Raw genomic sequence first — 16,728 nt, 5'->3', positions numbered from 1 at the left:
CAGTGGAGTAGAATTTGATTCACTTATACAAACACAGAGTGCATCTTATTCTTGGGCTGTTCATAAAGTGGAGTGTCCCTGGTTGTGTGTTCATATATGAACCAGGAAAGTTATGTCCCAGTCTTTCTCCCGTCTTTCCTATTCCCATCCTCTCTCTTCCTTCATTCCCTTTTGCCTAATCCAATGAACTTCTATTTTTAGCTCCCCTCCCCGGAATTGTGTGTTAGCATCCGCATATCAGAGAGAACACTCGGCCTTTGATTTTTTTGGGACTGGCTTATTTCACTTAGCATGTTAGTCTCCAGTTCCATCCATTTACCAGCAAATGCCAGAATTTTATTCTTTATAGCTGAGTAATATTCCATTGTGTCTATGAACCACACGTTCTTTATCCATTCATCTGTTGAAGGGCACATAGGCTGGATCCATAGTTTGGCTACTGTGAATTGAGCTGCTATCAACATTGATGTGGTTGTATCATTGTATATTTAAGAACAGCCATCGTGAAGTACTGGCAGGTCCCCCAGGTCCCCGTGGTCTCTCACAAGTTCTGTCTTGCACGTATCACTCTTTGGGATTAGACAATCATCCCTCTTCTGTTTGCTGCCTTCTCTTCCTCGTGCTTCAGAGCTCCGCTCTCTCTGGGGGACGCCATGTGCAGCTCTGCAGCAGACTAAGCACCGTCCACGTTCTGTGGCCCTGTGGCCCTGGATGCCAACACAGATTGCCAGCTCCGTGCCCGCGGGAGGCTTTCCCCCACTCCACAGGCAACCTGAGGGCGGCTTGCTCCACGGGTCGCATCGCCAGTGTCTTAAGGGGGCCATTTAACCATGTGTGACAATGAACAAGTGAGGAAGGGGGAGGAGGGAAGGGAAGGAGAGAGGGAGAGGGGAACAGAGAGGAGGAGGGAAAGAAACGGGGCACAGGGACGAGGAGGAGGACCAGCCACAGCCTCCCTGAAGTAGGCAGCAGAGCCTTCCAGGAAGAGGCCATGTCTGCGCCAAGTGAAGAGTAAAAGGAAGTTTCCGGAAAGAGCCGGGAAACGCCCTGAAGTGCAGTCAAGGAAAAGGGCGAGATGCTGTTCTCTTCGTCAGGATTCAGTGACGGGTGACAGAAAGCACTCGGGGTGTGTCAGGAAGGTTTTCACATAAGGAACTGGACCCTCCCAGCCTCCGCTGGAGACCTGGAGGAGCGGGCCTTAGTCCACATCTGGGAACCGTCCCCAGGAGGCCTCCAGAGGGGGCCTGCTGGGAGCTGTCTGTCCGTCTGTCACAGTCAGGAAGGTGCTGCTGCTCCGCTGGCCCCTGTCGCCCACCCCTGGAGCCGGCCGGGGAAAGGGGCCGCCGGGCTGCTGGCTCCGGGACCACACTGCTGCGCCTGCAGTCAAGATCCAGAACCTGCGGCCTGGAGCGAGCCGTGCTGCCTGAGATTGGGGGTCAGCATCCCCTGATGATGCAGCCAGATTCAAGCCTCTCAGCCACGTGTCCGACGGGCAGAGTCGGAGTGACATCTGGAACTCCAGCTGCAAGGGCGTCTGGGAAGCGTGGTTATGGGCATGGAGATGGTTTGCCCCAAAGGGCTGCATATGGGCAGCCCGGTCCCCTGGGTGGCCGTGTGGAAGTACTGGCGGGAGGGAATCAGGTCGTGGGGTTTCAGGGTGGGTTGATGCACCTGGCAGGAGGGGTCAAGTCTCGAGGGACGGAATGAGCCCTCAGCAGAGTGGGCGGCTGTGAGTGGGGCTGGCCCCTGCGTGACCCCCTGTCCTGCACAAGCTCCTCCTGTGTGTGCAAGTGCTGTCACCGCTGTGGTGCCATCTTCCGTGAGGCCCTCATAGAGTGGCCGTGGCCAGCAGTGTGCTGTCCAACCTCCAGATCAGTGAGCTAAGCAAGCTTGCTTTCTTCCTAACACTCCAGTCTCAGCCATTTCTTACAGTCACACAAAATATCCTAAGACGGTGCTGCTTCCCGGGCTCTGCAGAGACGAGCTGGAAGGGGGCAGAGGAAGCCACCCGCTAGGCCAGGTCAGGTCCGAGAATGGAGGAATTCACAGGCGACTGCCTTCAGCACCCTTCCCCCACCCTTATCAGGATGACCTGCCCCACTCCAGCCTGTGGCCCAGGTCACCTGTCCCAGGAATTTCCCTCCCTACAGGGAGCTATGGGTTGTTAAGTAATGTGTCTGCTCCATCCTGCCCTTCAGACCCCCTGCTTCCCACCCTTGGGCCACCCCCACGGAGCATTCCTGGGCCTAGTCACGTAGGCAGGAAGGAGAGAGGTAAGGGGAGAAGGCAGAACAAAGGTAGCCTAGGACATAAAAAGGGCAGAACACCTCGCTTCTGGGGCTGCCAGGATACCAGCTGTGGCCCCTTCTCCCTCCCGGGAGAGTCTGTTACCCCTTTTTAATAAACACCTCTTTCTATGCTTGCCTGGGCCTGTGTCTCCAGTGTTCAAACTTCAACATGTGGGGAAGCAGGACTCGTCACCAGTGACCCGCGGTATCACTAACAGACGTCCTGAAGACCCCAGCTGCCACCCACAGGCCCTCTTCCCATATCCGTTGAGTTTCCAGGACCAGAAATGGCCTGGGTGTGACAGCAGCAGTAGCCAAAGCCCTGTGCAGGGCCATGTCTCTTGCTCTCCCAGCCACCTGGCGGGCGGTGTGGGCTTGTGGAGCATTCACCCCACGACAGGAGGGACACCACCCTCGCATCTGGTCATTCACACCCAGGACAGGAGGGACACCACCCTCGCATCTGGTCATTCACACCCAGGACAGGAGGGACACCACCCTCGCATCTGGTCATTCACACCCAGGACAGGAGGGACACCACCCTCGCATCTGGTCATTCACACCCAGGACAGGAGGGACACCACCCTCGCATCTGGTCATTCACACCCAGGACAGGAGGGACACCACCCTCGCATCTGGTCCTTCACACCCAGGACAGGAGGGACACCACCCTTGCATTGGGTGCAGCCCGTGCACTTTGCTGAGTTTCCACCTCACAGCCGAGAGCATCAGGGTACAGTCCTCCATGGTGGTTGATGCACGGTGACCAATCTGAACTTCTCTGTGTGGGGGACTGTGGTCCGCAGAGCACCTCAGGAGTGGGAGAAAGTCCCCTCTGTCTGTGAGCCCTCCTCAATAGCTGTGTGACTCTGGGAATGACGTCAGTGTCCTGGGTCTCAGTCAGTGCTGCATGGTAGCCTACGGGGACATGATGGGGACATGACGACACTTTGAAGGATCACTACAGTGGCTGCTCCATCACCCTGGAACCTGGTGCTTTCCGCAACTTTGGGTCATTCTGCAAAATCAAAGTCCTCAGTAGGAGCACCCATCTGTCCCACTGGGCCACACCCTCCTCACTACCCGGGGAGGAGCGGGGAGGAGCACTGGGTCCTTTGAGGTTATGGCGTGGAAGCCACCAGGCCATGACCTTGGAGGTTGGAGGGGCTCGTCCCCCAGGTTCACGGAAGCCTGTGTGGTCGATGGACGGAAAGCAAAACGGCCACTCCACCCTGCATGTGGCCATCACATCTGCATTTAACTAGGGATCGCCTACTGTACATCAACCCAAGAAATTGAGCACCAATCCAAGAAATCATGTCTTTGAGGTGCTGACTGTATTTGTTTCTGTTACATCTTAAACACATAATGGTGCTATTAAATATTTTTAAGTATTGAGTTCTGAAATTATCCCATGTACCCCTAGAGATGGCCACACCGGGGGGAATTGCCACAGGGAAACATGAAGGGTGGGTGGTGTGTGAAGTGGCACGATTTGGGTGTGACAAGTCACCATCATCAGTGCGTCTCTGTGGCTGTCAGAGCTCGGTGGGACGGCCTGTGGAGTGAACTCAGACTCACTGAAACAGGAATCCATTACAGAAATGTTTGAAAAAAATGTATTGCAGTTTATTGAAGAAGATTATCGGGTAATTCCCGGGATGGATGGGGCGGTGGGAGCGACCTCAGGACAGAGATATTAAGGGGGCATTTGAGGAGGCTAGAGAAGCTGAGGAAAGACAAGAGAGGCCATGGACAGAGGAAGACCCTCCTGCAGGGACATTCTGTTCTTCCTTAAAAGCTCAACAATCAGATTATTTTGTGGTTGGACACATTCAAGTTATGCTAGTCACAAGAGTAGCACTGAATGACAAAGAGGGATAGGGGCACATCAGGCCACATGTGGCCACCAGGGGAGACAGGATGAGCCACGGTCCCCACGCCCAGGAAGTGGGCCCAGTGGTGACCTCGGGCACGGTGCTGTCTGCATTACCTGTGGGGCCTCACCTGAGAGGCACCTCCAGGACCTCATTGTTCAGATGAGGAAACTGAGGCCCAGGGAGTCTCAGCAACAGGGAGTCTCAGCAACACGTCCTTCCTAGTAAGTGGTGGGGACCAGACTGGCACTCAGACCTTTCTGATGGAAAGCCACGTTTGAAATCACTGTATGCTCACATTCCTTGCTGGAGGGTCCAGCAAGCTCCTACAAGCCGAGATTTAGATGCCACAAAGAAGATCCAAACAACCTGTCAGGAGAGACGGCACTGTCGGGAGATGAGGAAGCTGTGTAGGGAAGGCAACAGTCTTTTTTCCCTCCGTCCTCATAAATTCTCGTTGGGTCTGCACCCCTGCAACCAAACTCAGAATAACAAGAGAGAATCACGCAGGAGTTTATTAAATGTATGTTCCATGTACACAAAGACGCCAGGCAATGAGAAGTGTCAAAGAGGTGGCTTTGAATTCTGTTGGCATAGCATCTTTAACGAAGAGCAAGAAATGTGTAAACAAGACAAAAGCAAAGGGCTCTGAGTCTCTAGGGACAGCAAGTTGGGAGAAGCCAAATAAAGTGACAGATAGAAACCAGCTAGTAAACGGGTCCATGTAGGTCCTTCCATGCCGTCTCCAGGCCCACAGGTCTTCCACGGTCACCCTTGTTCCCACTGGTGGAAGAGGAGGGGGGCACCTCATGCCTTTGTATATCTGCACCCTGCTGTTGGCAAACAGGGGAGGGTCCGGGCTTTCCTGCACCCTCGGCAGCTCCTCCTCCTCTTCCTCCTCTTCCTCCTCTTCCTCCTTCTTCCATCTCCCCTCCTTCTCCTCCTCTTCTTCCTCCTCCTCCTCCTCTTCCTCCTCCTCCTCTTCCTCCTCCTCCTCTTCCTCATCCTCCTCTTCCTCCTCCTCTTCCTCTTCCTCCTCCTCCTCCTCCTCTTCCTCCTTCTACCATCTCCCCTTCTTCTTCCTCTTTTCTGGAGACATGTCACTGTGTGCCCAGCCAGGCCTTCAGCTCCTGGGTTCCGATGGACCTGCTGCCTCCTGGGTAGCCAGGGCTGCGGGAGCCACCACCATACCTGACCCTGTCTACTGCTCTTATTTGCCTTTAGCTTAATGGTCCTCGTACAAGACACAGGTCTTGGAGGACGGTCTCTGGTCCCCTTGGCTTTATGAAGCCCTCAGGGTTGGAGTGGGCTCTGAGGGTTCCCCAGGGTTTCAACAGGTCAATATGAGTCAGTGGGATGGGGAAGTCCCAGGAGCAAAACAAGGCAAAGGAACCAGGAGGGCGGGGCGGGGGGACGTTGGGAGAGTCCATGGTCCCTGTGGCAGATGTGTGGGAGTGCATGTGGGGACAGGTGGCAGTGGGCAGCCAGGGGTCACCTGGAGTGGCCCAAGGGGCAAAGGCATTTCCTTCCCTCTGTGGAGGGAGGCACACACATTTTCACATGGGGAGAGGGGCCTGTAGGATCTGAGCTGTGACTTCAGGCGACAATTTGTACCAGAAACCTTTTGTAAAATGTGGGAAACCAACTTTTTGTTTGAATGAGGACAGACACTAAGTAACAAGTTGCATCGATTATCACCATTATTTGAAGGAAGCAAGGCCATTTTTACATCTCTTCTCCACGAGACAGGGTCTCAGAAGCAAAGACCACCCTTCTCAAGACAGGAGCAGGAGGACAGAGCCCCGCCACACTGGAGTGTCCAGCACAGGTCTCGTTTCATTGGGTTCATTATTAAGACTGACGCTGATCTGAGGGCCAGCGTGCAGAAATCACTCCTCTGGAAGGTCTGGCCAGAGTGTGGCCGCGAACATGGAAAGGGGGGCTTTACAGAAGGGATCAAGCCAAGATCTCAGGATGGGAAGACGATCCTGGCTTTCACCGGGGGGCACCTGTGGGATCACAAGGGTCCTCACTGCGGAGGAGCAGGGTGGGGCTGAGGAGGGAGTGTGAGGGTGGGGGCAGTCCTGGGGGCCCGGGAATGGGAGTCGTAACCATGAGAAGTCGATGGCAGAGAGCACAATCATAAAGGGGCCCGGCAACACCTTGGCCCCTGGTGACAGGTTGCCAGGAGAAAAGCACAACACATTTTTTGGGTCCTAGTTTTACGTGACATGGAGCTTTTTCAGATGGAACCCCCAAGGACTTAGGATCAACTATTCGTTTTGACACGTAAGTTGGAGGGAGCATGGGGGCCACCTAGAACTTGGCTGGACATGGAGACTGGGATCTGGGGCCCCTTCACTGAAGGGGGCCCCTGCCAGGCCGTCTGCTCTGACCCTTCCTGGTTATCTCTGAGACTCCTTCCTCCCAGGGAGGAACCCCTCAGGTATGGGCCTCCGGACCTACGTCAGATGAGGTGGGTCAGAGCTGCTCTTGGTGGCCAACTCCAAGAAGAAAGGTGGAGGGAAAATAATATTTTTAGGATCTATGACTTATTTTGGAGAAGGAAGGCTCTAGTTTCTACGTCCATCTTCTGCAAGAAAAATTCTAATATCTTCAGCTTGCTTTGTGGGGGAGGAAGGGGAACAGGAGGCGGCAGGACTGGAGAAATTTAGAGAAACCTTGCTCCTGCAGCCCTGGCTACCCAGGAGGCAGCAGGTCCATCTGAACCCAGGAGCTGAGGGCCTGGCTGGGCACACAGTGACATGTCTCCAGAAAAGAGGAAGAAGAAGGGGAGATGGAAGAAGGAGGAGGAGGAGGAGGAGGAAGAGGAAGAGGAGGAGGAAGAGAAGGATGAGGAGCCATTCTGAGCCCTAGCTCTGGAACAGGCCCGGACATGGCTTGTCCCCTAGAGTCCAGAAGAAGCGCAGCCTGGCTAACACCTTGGCTTTAGCCCGTGGTCACCTGCCTCAGACTTCTCCAAGACCGCAAGACAAGAAGTGTCTGTTTACGGCCACCACGGCCGGGGTCGTTGGTTAGAGCAGCCAGGGAAAGCGAACAGAAGACGGGCTCTGTCCTCAACAGGGACAGCGGGGGAAGTCGGCCCAGCTTGCCCCGGGAGGTCGGGGGCGCGGGGGAACACTCTGGGTGTCATAAGCACATTTGGAGGGAAACATCCAACAACAGAAACTGGGAGTAGGAAGAAAGGAACGTGAGTAATTTGAAAGGAGGAGAAACAGGTGATAATCGGTATTGCCAGGACCCACAGGGTTTTTGGTTCTTTCTCATCAAGTTATTTGATTCTCGTGACACCCAGGAGGGGGGTTGTTCTGTTCTACCAGGTTTTTCCCAAAGTGGACCAGGTCAGTGGCCACGGATTTGGAGAAGTGGCCATCGATTATTCAGCTAATAACAGACAGAGCTCGGGTCCCATGGGGTCCGTCTGGTTGTGGACCGAGATGCGCACAGTTTCGTGGTTCCGCAGCGGCACTGAGGGAGAAAGTCAAGGGACCTCCCCACAGGGGCTGCCCTGGATCTCAGTGACAGGGAAGGTGGGCACTCCCACGGGGGGTGTCGGGAAAAGGCGCTGCACAGATGGCAGTGGGGGAGGGGGGACTCCTCGGGAACCTGGGGGGGCGTTTCCTGGAGGCAAAGTTCTTCACACCATGAGGTCACTGGCCCCAGGTCCAAGGGTATTGTGGACCCTGTTAACACTGACTCACTGACTGCTGGCCAGTGGAGGCAGAGGTGGGAGGCTGGGCTCCTCACCCCCACAGTGGGCCTCCCCACTACAGGGGAAGAGGTAAGCAGGGGGACTTCCCCAATGTTCCAAGAAAACACGACCAGTCATGGCTGATTTCCAACCTTAGACCGGAAGCCTATGGGCTTGAGGGGCTGGGGTCTTCTGGACTTTTCACTCCTCCCCTGGTCCTTCTGGTGTGGGGCTGAGCTGGGATCCAAGAGATTGGTGTTTTCCGTTTGGTGGTTCAAGGCTCGGGGACGTAGCCCATGCTCACTGGGTACTTCACGGGTGGAGCTGTCTGAAGCACATTCCCTTTGACTGCCCTGGTACTGAAGGAATGGAAGTGCAGAGAGGCTCAGTACCTCACCCAAGGTCACACAGCAAGCAGGGAGGGAAGCTGAAGTTTAAAATCTGATCTTTCCAACTCCAAATCCCGTCCCCGGCCCATCCTGCCATGACTGAAGCACGGTGGTTCTGATTTCGAGACACACTCCAGTTCCAGGAAGGACACGTGACACGGTGCAGTGATGGAGAAAGAGAGGGACAGGAACCCTGGCAGGAAGCCCTGACACCTGGAGGTGCCAGAGGGAGGTTTCTCAGAGGAGCTGGCCCTGGAGCTGGCTTGGGGGGATGAGGGTCTGACCAGAGGGCATTCTTGGGAGAGGGAGGACATGCCCAAGGGCACGGAGGTGGGGATGGATGGGGAAGAGTGAGTGGGCGGGTGACCAGCACAATGAGTCAAGGACCCAGATGGTGACTGGAGCTCCCCTGGGAAGAGCCTGTGAGGCTTCCCGCTGGTAGATTTGAAAAATATTTAAATTGAGTTGAAAGGAAAACTCAAATAAATGGGTTTAAGCAGCACCATGAATAAAGGTGAACCATTGTACTTGAAGAATACAAGTTACACAGAATACATAATAATAAAACAAGGTCATTCAGTGTCTAACAGGTATGTCAAGAGCCTGAGGGTCAGAGCAGAAGCCCCAACACCTCTAACCACAACCCTTTAAGGCAAAAATAGAACAAGGAGAGAAACGACATTGAAGAGTGAATGTCTGAGAATATTTTAGAACTTGCAAATAAATGCCTCCACAGATTCTGCAAACAGAGATTCTACAAAAGAGAACAAATAAAACAGAATTCATAGATGCATCATAGAGAGTGGCGTAAAACATAAAGCTAAAGAGATTAGTTGGCAATCAGACTATTAGCCCACTTTTCAGTCACACAGAAACTAGGAGACAGTCGAATGACATCCTAGAAATAGAAATGCTGAGGGAAAATTTGATTGTTAACAAAGCTGGGACAAGACTGTGTACCTGCCAAAATGATCTTTGAAGAAGTACACAATAAAAACATTTCTGAATGTGCTTGCCTCCTAAAAAATAATACCTAAAGGAAGTTTCAAGATGACCCCCAAAGGGGAGGTGTATTAGTTTCCTATTAGCTGCTGTAACAAATTACCACAGACTTAGTGGCTTAAAACAATACAAAGTTATCTTCTAGTTCTGCAGGTGTGACATGAGCCTCATTGGGTTAGAGCTCAGGTGTCACAGGGCTGGTGGAGGCTCTGAGAGTCTGCTTGAGACCACCCAGTTCCTTGGCTTGTGGCCCCTTCCTCCATCTTAAAAGCCAGCCATGGTCACTGAATCCCTTTGGTCACTCTGAGCTCTTCTTTACCTCCCTTTTCCACTTTTACAGACTCAGAGGATTCAATCCGGCCCATCTAGGCCATCAGAATAAGCTCCCCATTTCAAGGTCACCTGATGAGAAGCCTTAGTTCCACTTATAATCTTAATTCCCCCTCTACCCTGTGACATGACCTAGTCACGGCCCCCAGGGGAGAGGGTGTGGCTCTAGGAGGTGTGGGAGGCGTTTTTCTGCTTCCTGAAGGAGATCTGGGAAGTGAGAGAGAAGGGGCGCCCATGTCAAAACCAAGAGGGAAACTCTGAACAAAGCTCGTCTTGTTTGGAAAAAAATGTCCAAAAATCTAGAACAAGGATAGAATTAAAATGCCATTCAAATGCCATTCAACAGTAATGTCTAGGTTGAGAAGGAGATGAGTGGAGTTAAAAACACTCTTAACCATGTATCGGGAGAAGGAAAATCAGACATTCGTAAACCTCAGACTCTCAAAAGTCAAATATTTATGGCAAAATTTCACAGTAATTTTTTTTTCTATACAAAGAATATATAACCCATGTGGAAGGGGGTGGGGTAGAAATAGGATAATATTAAGTGCCACATGCCAGGGGTGTGCTGTGGCTGCACCAGCTCTGCTCCTCTCTGTTCAGTTCTTCCTCCTCCACACCCACACAGGTTGGAACCTGCTGTGTCTCCCCCAGGAAGGCCATGCGTGCTGATCTCTGCTGCACGCTGATCCTCCCTGCATCCTGATCCCCACAGCATGCTGATCCCCCCTGCACGCTGATCCCCACTGCATGCTGATCTCTGCCGCATGCTGATCCCCCCTGCATCCTGATCCCCACTGCATGCTGATCCCCACAGCATGCTGATCTCTGCCGCATGCTGATCCTCCCTGCATCCTGATCCCCACAGCATGCTGATCCCCACTGCACACTGATCCCCACTGCACACTGATCCCCACTGCATGCGGATCCCCACAGCATGCTGATCCCCACTGCATGCTGATCTCTGTTGCATGCTGATCCCCACAGCATGCTGATCCCCACTGCATGCTGGGCTCCGCACACATTCTGTCAGGCACACAGGGCCCCCTTTCCAGAGTGGCAGAGAGGCTGGTCTAGGTTAGCTATGCACCCTGTGTTTTTGCAAGAAAGGAAGACAGGCCTTCCTGAGACCTAGGTCCGCGACCTTGGCCTCTGGCCCTGGGTCTGAAGCAACCTCCAGTGGTGGATTATTCTGTCCCTGGGCATAGCCTCCTCTCCCTGGTGATGCAACTCTGTTACAGACCACAGGTTGGTCACTCGTTCCTGTCCTGAGCACACAGAGGCGCATCCCTGGGTCTTTCTGATGCACTGCAAGATCCCACGGTCTAAATCCTTCTACTTTCCCTGTGAAAGCCCCTGGTCTCAGAGAGGGAACTAGTTCAGGTGACCCTGGTAGCCTTGAGGCAGAACTTCCCAAGGCCCAGCCACCGTGTTATATGGGGCAACCAGCAGAGAGGCACTTTGGTTCTGGTTGGTGTAGGGACAGAGGGTCCTATAATTACCATTAGCCCCCAACTCCTCCCCCTCAAGAGGAATTCAATGGGGGAAATGCAACCTCCAGCCAGGCTGCCACCCGAGTCCCTCCATTGGCTCTGCCCCAAGTCCAAGGCTCTCCTGGTGAAGGGGTCTGGGGACCAGGTGCCCCCTCTTGCCCTTTGTGCTGAGTGCTACACTTCAGATCTGAAGGCTTCCTGAATTGCAGGTCCCCTGGCCTCACTACCCTGGAGTCCTCCTTTGTCCTCCCCCCCATCCTCCTCCCCTGAGCCATTTCCAAGCCCTGTGCTCCCTTCACCCTCTTATTATTAATTATTAATTATTGTATTATCCTGTGATGGCTGGCAGTTTTCTGGGGTGCCAAGGGTCTGGATTCCGTGAAGAGATGCCCTGTCTCCTTAGAATCTAACTTGGCACCTGGCACAGGAGCTGGGGAGCAAATGTCACAGAGCAGATGCCCGAGAGGAGCTCACGGGTCTCTTGTTGTCTCCATCATTTGTTGTTACAGGGGACAAACCCCACCTTGAACTAGCCCACAGCCCTGCCGCTTCCTTGGCCACGGGGAGAGGAAGAGGAGCCGCCCCTGGGGTTTCAGCTTGAAGGACATCAGCAGGATTCCAACTGGGGATCAGGTCCGTGTCCCATGGGTGTGGCGAGGACGGGAAGACGGCTGAGTGGGCAGCACTAGAGGCAAGAGCCAAGACAGGGAAGGGCGAGAGGGGAGGTGACCGTGGAGTGTCCGTACGCGGAGTGCCGTCTAAACTAAGAATGAGGAGTCCTGCTGCTGTTGAAATACAGACAGACCTGGGGGACAAGGGGTAACGTGGAAGGATCCAGACTCCAGAGGCAATGCAGCGCGTCTCACCCACACACGGATCTGGAATAGTCCGACTCGGGAAGAGAGACCCGCGGTTGCCGGGGCTGGGAGAAGGGCGCGGGGAAGGTGACGGGGGAGAGCCACCAAGTTTCAGCTGTGAGAGGTGGACGGGTTCTGGAGCCTCTGCAGGAGAGGATGACACCAGTGTGGAAACAAACCCGGATCAGTCCTGCTCCCCCGGTGTCGAAGACTGGGTGCCCAGGAAAGGCTGGGGCGAGGAGAGAGAGTGGGGTGGGGGTGGGGGACACTCCTCCATAGAGGAGGGGTCCAAGCTGGTGCCCAAGGGAGTGGGGTGTCCTGCCCCTTTTATAGATTTCAGATTTCCTTTCTTCTCGTGCTCCCTCCCATCCTGCCTACGTGACCATTGGGGCAGGAAGAGAGTCAGGTGCCTGTTTTTGTTGGAGATGGAATCCTCCCCTCCCCTGGAGGCGGTTAGCAGGAATGCTCTCTACCCATTTCCTTTCCTTTGATAATCAGCTACCTGTCCTTTGCCCTGGTCTCCGTGGCTGAGGCTGGAGAAGGGGACTGGGAAGGTGTAAAGTTTCCATTACCTAAGATCAATGGGTTCTGGAGACCGTCTGTATGAGAAGGGCCTCTGCCACTAACGACATTATATGCTTACAATTGTCCTGCAGTAGGTTTTATTCTTCCCCCAAAGATGATGCTAACAATAACAATAACAACGAAGGGGCAGGAGCAGGCTGAAACGGGATGGTAGACCAGATGATCCCTGGCCTTGGGGGTGACAATTTAGCTCACGGTGTATAATCATCCCCAAGCTAGTTGAGAGGCACCCGTTAAACATGGACAGCTTTTCAGATGTTGATTGTACCCCAATAAAAAATCATCATTAAACATTTTGGTTGGAGTGAGAAAAAGAGGAATAGGTCAGCAACTCGAGGCGGGGACGGGCAGACGAAGCCGCAGGCCAGTCCACTTGCGTCACAGCCGAGTGGCCTCCAGTGGCGCTTCGAGTTCCTCAGCGGGTCTGGCTGGATTCTTGCCCTTCCGCGTTCCCACTTTTCCTGCTTCTTCAGTCCCTTCTGTGCGGCTTGCTGGATTTTGTAGGATTATCTAAATAATAGAGGGGATTGAGAGGTCTGAACTTGCTCTGGCTGAAAAGGGACGTGACACAGTGACAGGAAGTTCAGGCTTCGTGAGAGACGCTAACTGGAAACAGGAGAGTTGGGAGGAGTGAAGGCAGCCACGATGGTGGGTCCCTCCAGGTCACCATGTTTGCTTTCTGCATCTGTCCACCTGCGTGGTTTTCTCTCTCTGCAGAGTGGCCACCTCTGCTTCTCCGTGCCCCTGTGAAGGTGGCCACCCCACGGCTCGTGGAGTTAGGAGTCCTCAGCCTGGGGACAGTACGTACGTGGCCTGGCCTCTCTGAGGTCACTCCTTACTCCTGGAAGTGTGTTAGTTTAAACCAGGCACCGGCCACTGGTCAGTTAGCCATGACCTGGGGACAAGGTCAGGTTCAGTCTCAAATGACTGCCTGTGAGCTGGGGTGATAGGGATGGGGTTGTTCCTAGCAGAACAGACCCTGGGCACGGCAGAGTGGGCCCGTCTTGACTTAGTTGATGTGAGCTTGTGTGGCTTAATGTGCGGCCACTTGTGAACGTTATGCCCAGGAGTCTCAGTCACCTGTGAATATCTAGGCATGTGTGTGTGTGTGTGCGTGTGTGTGCGTGTGTGTGCGTGTGTGTTTGTGTGTGTGTGTTTGTGTGTGTGTGTGCATGTGTGTGTGTGTGCATGTGTGTTTGTGTGTGTGTTTGTGTGTGTGTGTGTGTGCATGTGTGTGTGTGTGCGTGTGTGCGTGCACCAGGGCGAGAGAGTCCTGGTGCATGGGTCCATTCATCTATGGGTGGGTCCCATGCTCTGAGCTAGGGTCACAATGGTGAACAAAACGGATGTAGTTCTTACTGTGACCTGCCCAGGGGGACAGATATTACAGGGGGGACCCTACACGAAGCATCTGAGCTGAGGAGGAAATGGTGAGGACAGCCGGCTGGAGTGCGGAGCAGCGTAGGGAGGGTGCTGCATGTCAACGTCCTGAGGTGGAAGGAGGAGGTGACTGTGAGGAACTAAAAGAAGGCCCACGCAGCTCAGAGAACAGGGCTGTCTTACAGGCTGACCTGGACCCAGCTCTGCAGACTCGGACCCAGGTCTTTGGGGTTTACCTGACCATGGGAAAAGCGCAAGGGCTTAGTCATCGGTACTGTGAAACCAATCCCACCCTCTTCAGACCGCAGGGTCCTTGCTCAGGCTCCCACAGCAGCAGGAGCCCTGCCCTGAGCCCAGCTAATGGCCCAGTCTTCTGTCCCCCCAGGACACTTCCCTTGGGGAGTCTGGGGGTCTCTCCTGGAGAAGGCCTCACCTGGGACTGTCTCAAACCAAGAGAGGGGTTCTGAGGACATTGACCTCATGTCTCGCTCCTCTCCCCTGCTACCTCCTGCCCTCCCCCCTCCTCTATCTGTCCTTTGTCCCCTCTCCAGGCAGTGTTCTGGTGCCAGGCAGGTCAGTGCTGGAGCAAGCAATGCATCACCGTCACTGAGGTTGGGGCTCCTAAATGTTCTTCAGAAGCCCCTTTCCCATGGATCAAGGTCCCTGGACACCTGGAATTCCCAAGTCCTCGAGTGCCAGTCCTCCTCACTTCTACCATTTGCCCCCAGCTCTGGGAAAGATGCTCCAAGCACCCTCTGCCAGACCACTGTCCCCTCAAAGCTGCAAAGCTTTGGAGGAGTGGTGGCAATCCTGCACAGGGGAGTTCTGGGTGGGCCAGGCACTGGGGGGCTCAGGTGCCCATAACAGGACCCTCACGACCTCTGGACATGCCCAGTGTCAGGGCCAACAGGGAACCCAAAGCTCCTGCCCTGATGGACTTGGAATGCCCTGGCCCTGACTGGCAGCCAAGTTTACTCTCAGTGACCAGCCCTAGACTAGTCCAGATGCAAGCTTCCCAGGGAAGAAATCAAACCCAAGCCCACGATAATCATAGCTCATGCTGTGGTCCACCAGCGTCCATAGAGGACTGGCTCCAGGACCCCATGCAGACACCCAATCCATCCATGCTCAGGTCCCTTATGTGGAGTGACACAGTGTTTACACAGGATGAGAACGTCCTTCTGTACACTTGGACTCATCTCTAGATCACTTCTAGCACCTGACGTAATGTGAGGGCTACGTAAATAGCTGTCACAGTGCTATCCAAGGAATAATGACCCAAAACATCTGAATGTGTTCAGAACAGGGGCCATTTTTTTTTAAGTATTTTTTTTTCTTTTGGTACCAGCCATTAAACCCAGAGGTGCTTAGTCACCTTGCCACATCCCCAGTCCTTTTTATGTTTTATTTTGAGACAGGGTCTCACTAAGTGGCTGAGTCTGGTCTTGAACTTACGATCCTCCTGCCTCAGCCCCCTGAGATGCTGGGATTCCACAGCATCTCAACACAGGCCTTTTTGAAGTTATTTTCAGTCCACGGTTGTTTGAACCCACAGACGCGGAGCTGCGGACACAGAGGGCTGAGGACTTCGTGCTTATTCTAAGCTCCTTCCACTAGTCCGCTCAGTCCTAAACCGCACTATGACGTGGCAGCAGTCTGCCCTCATTTTGTAGATGTTGCAGAGATCACAGAGATAAAATCTGTGAGGCTGAGATTTGACCTCCTGGGCACCAGAGCCCCCTGCACCACGTGACTTCCTATTTGTCATCCCAGAAATGCACAATGATGTGCATTGTCACAATGATGCTCTCAGCTCAACTTTCCAGGTTTGCAAAGTGGCCCTTTGCAAAGTTTCCAGGTTTGCAAGTTTGGTTTCTGATTCCTCAGCAAACAGGCATTTCTCTTCAAAAGCTACTTGAAGACTTGTCAGGCAAAGCTTAGCGGTCTTCGCCCTCTAGCCTGGGAAGCTACCACCAACGAGAGCAGGAAGTGAGGCCGGGAAGTCCCTGTGGTCAGGGGCACCCTGGCAGGGAGCCTTTCTTGTCTGGGCTCCTGTATCTCCTGGACCCGTTGCCAGGCATGTGAGTCCATTGAGGAGACCCTGGGAACCAGTCCAGACTCCCTAAACACTCAGAGGTGGCAGAACTGGAAGCCGCACGCCCTCCCCATCCCCGCCTGGAGCGAGGTCCTGCACAAACGCACAGTTGATAGAGGGATCTGTCACGTGCAGGCTGCTCATTCTTCCAGCCAGCCCATGTCACAATTAGGGCAGCGAGTGCCAGGGTCATTGTGCCACCATCAAACCAAGACCCGGAGGGCAGAGTGAGGTGCCTGGACTCACCCAGCTGGGCAGAGCTGGGGACCAACCCAGGGAGCCCTTGCGAACTGCCACGCATCCACTGATGGTTCTGAGCACACAGGGGTGTGGGCTCCCTGATGGCAGGCACAGGGGTGTGAAGCTGGAGCGGGTGGGTGCTGGGAGGCAAAGAGGGAGAAGGGTTAGACCTTTGGGATCTCCCAGAGAAAGTGCAGGGAGCCGATCTGGCCTTCTGGACAGAGTCCAGCAGTGGCCAGCATGTGAGGCTCAGTGTTAATGGAAGAAGGGGTGAATGCTCTGCTGAAGTCATGTGTGACCACACCAGCTTCCAAGTGATACTCAAAGTGGCCGAAGATTCTGCCCCAGGGCCTTTGCCTGAGGTTCCCTCCACCTGGAATGTTCTCCCCGTCCTAGGCATCCCTCCGATTCCAGCTCAAGTGCCACTTGCTCTTAGTTTGTGCATACCCACCCACCCTTGTGTCCCTCAGAGGCATGCCA

Source organism: Ictidomys tridecemlineatus, chromosome 12 (genome assembly GCF_052094955.1).
Source record: "Ictidomys tridecemlineatus isolate mIctTri1 chromosome 12, mIctTri1.hap1, whole genome shotgun sequence".
Lineage (NCBI taxonomy): Eukaryota > Metazoa > Chordata > Mammalia > Rodentia > Sciuridae > Ictidomys > Ictidomys tridecemlineatus.
The sequence above is the reverse complement of the archived record's forward strand: the minus strand, read 5'-3'. Positions refer to the sequence as shown.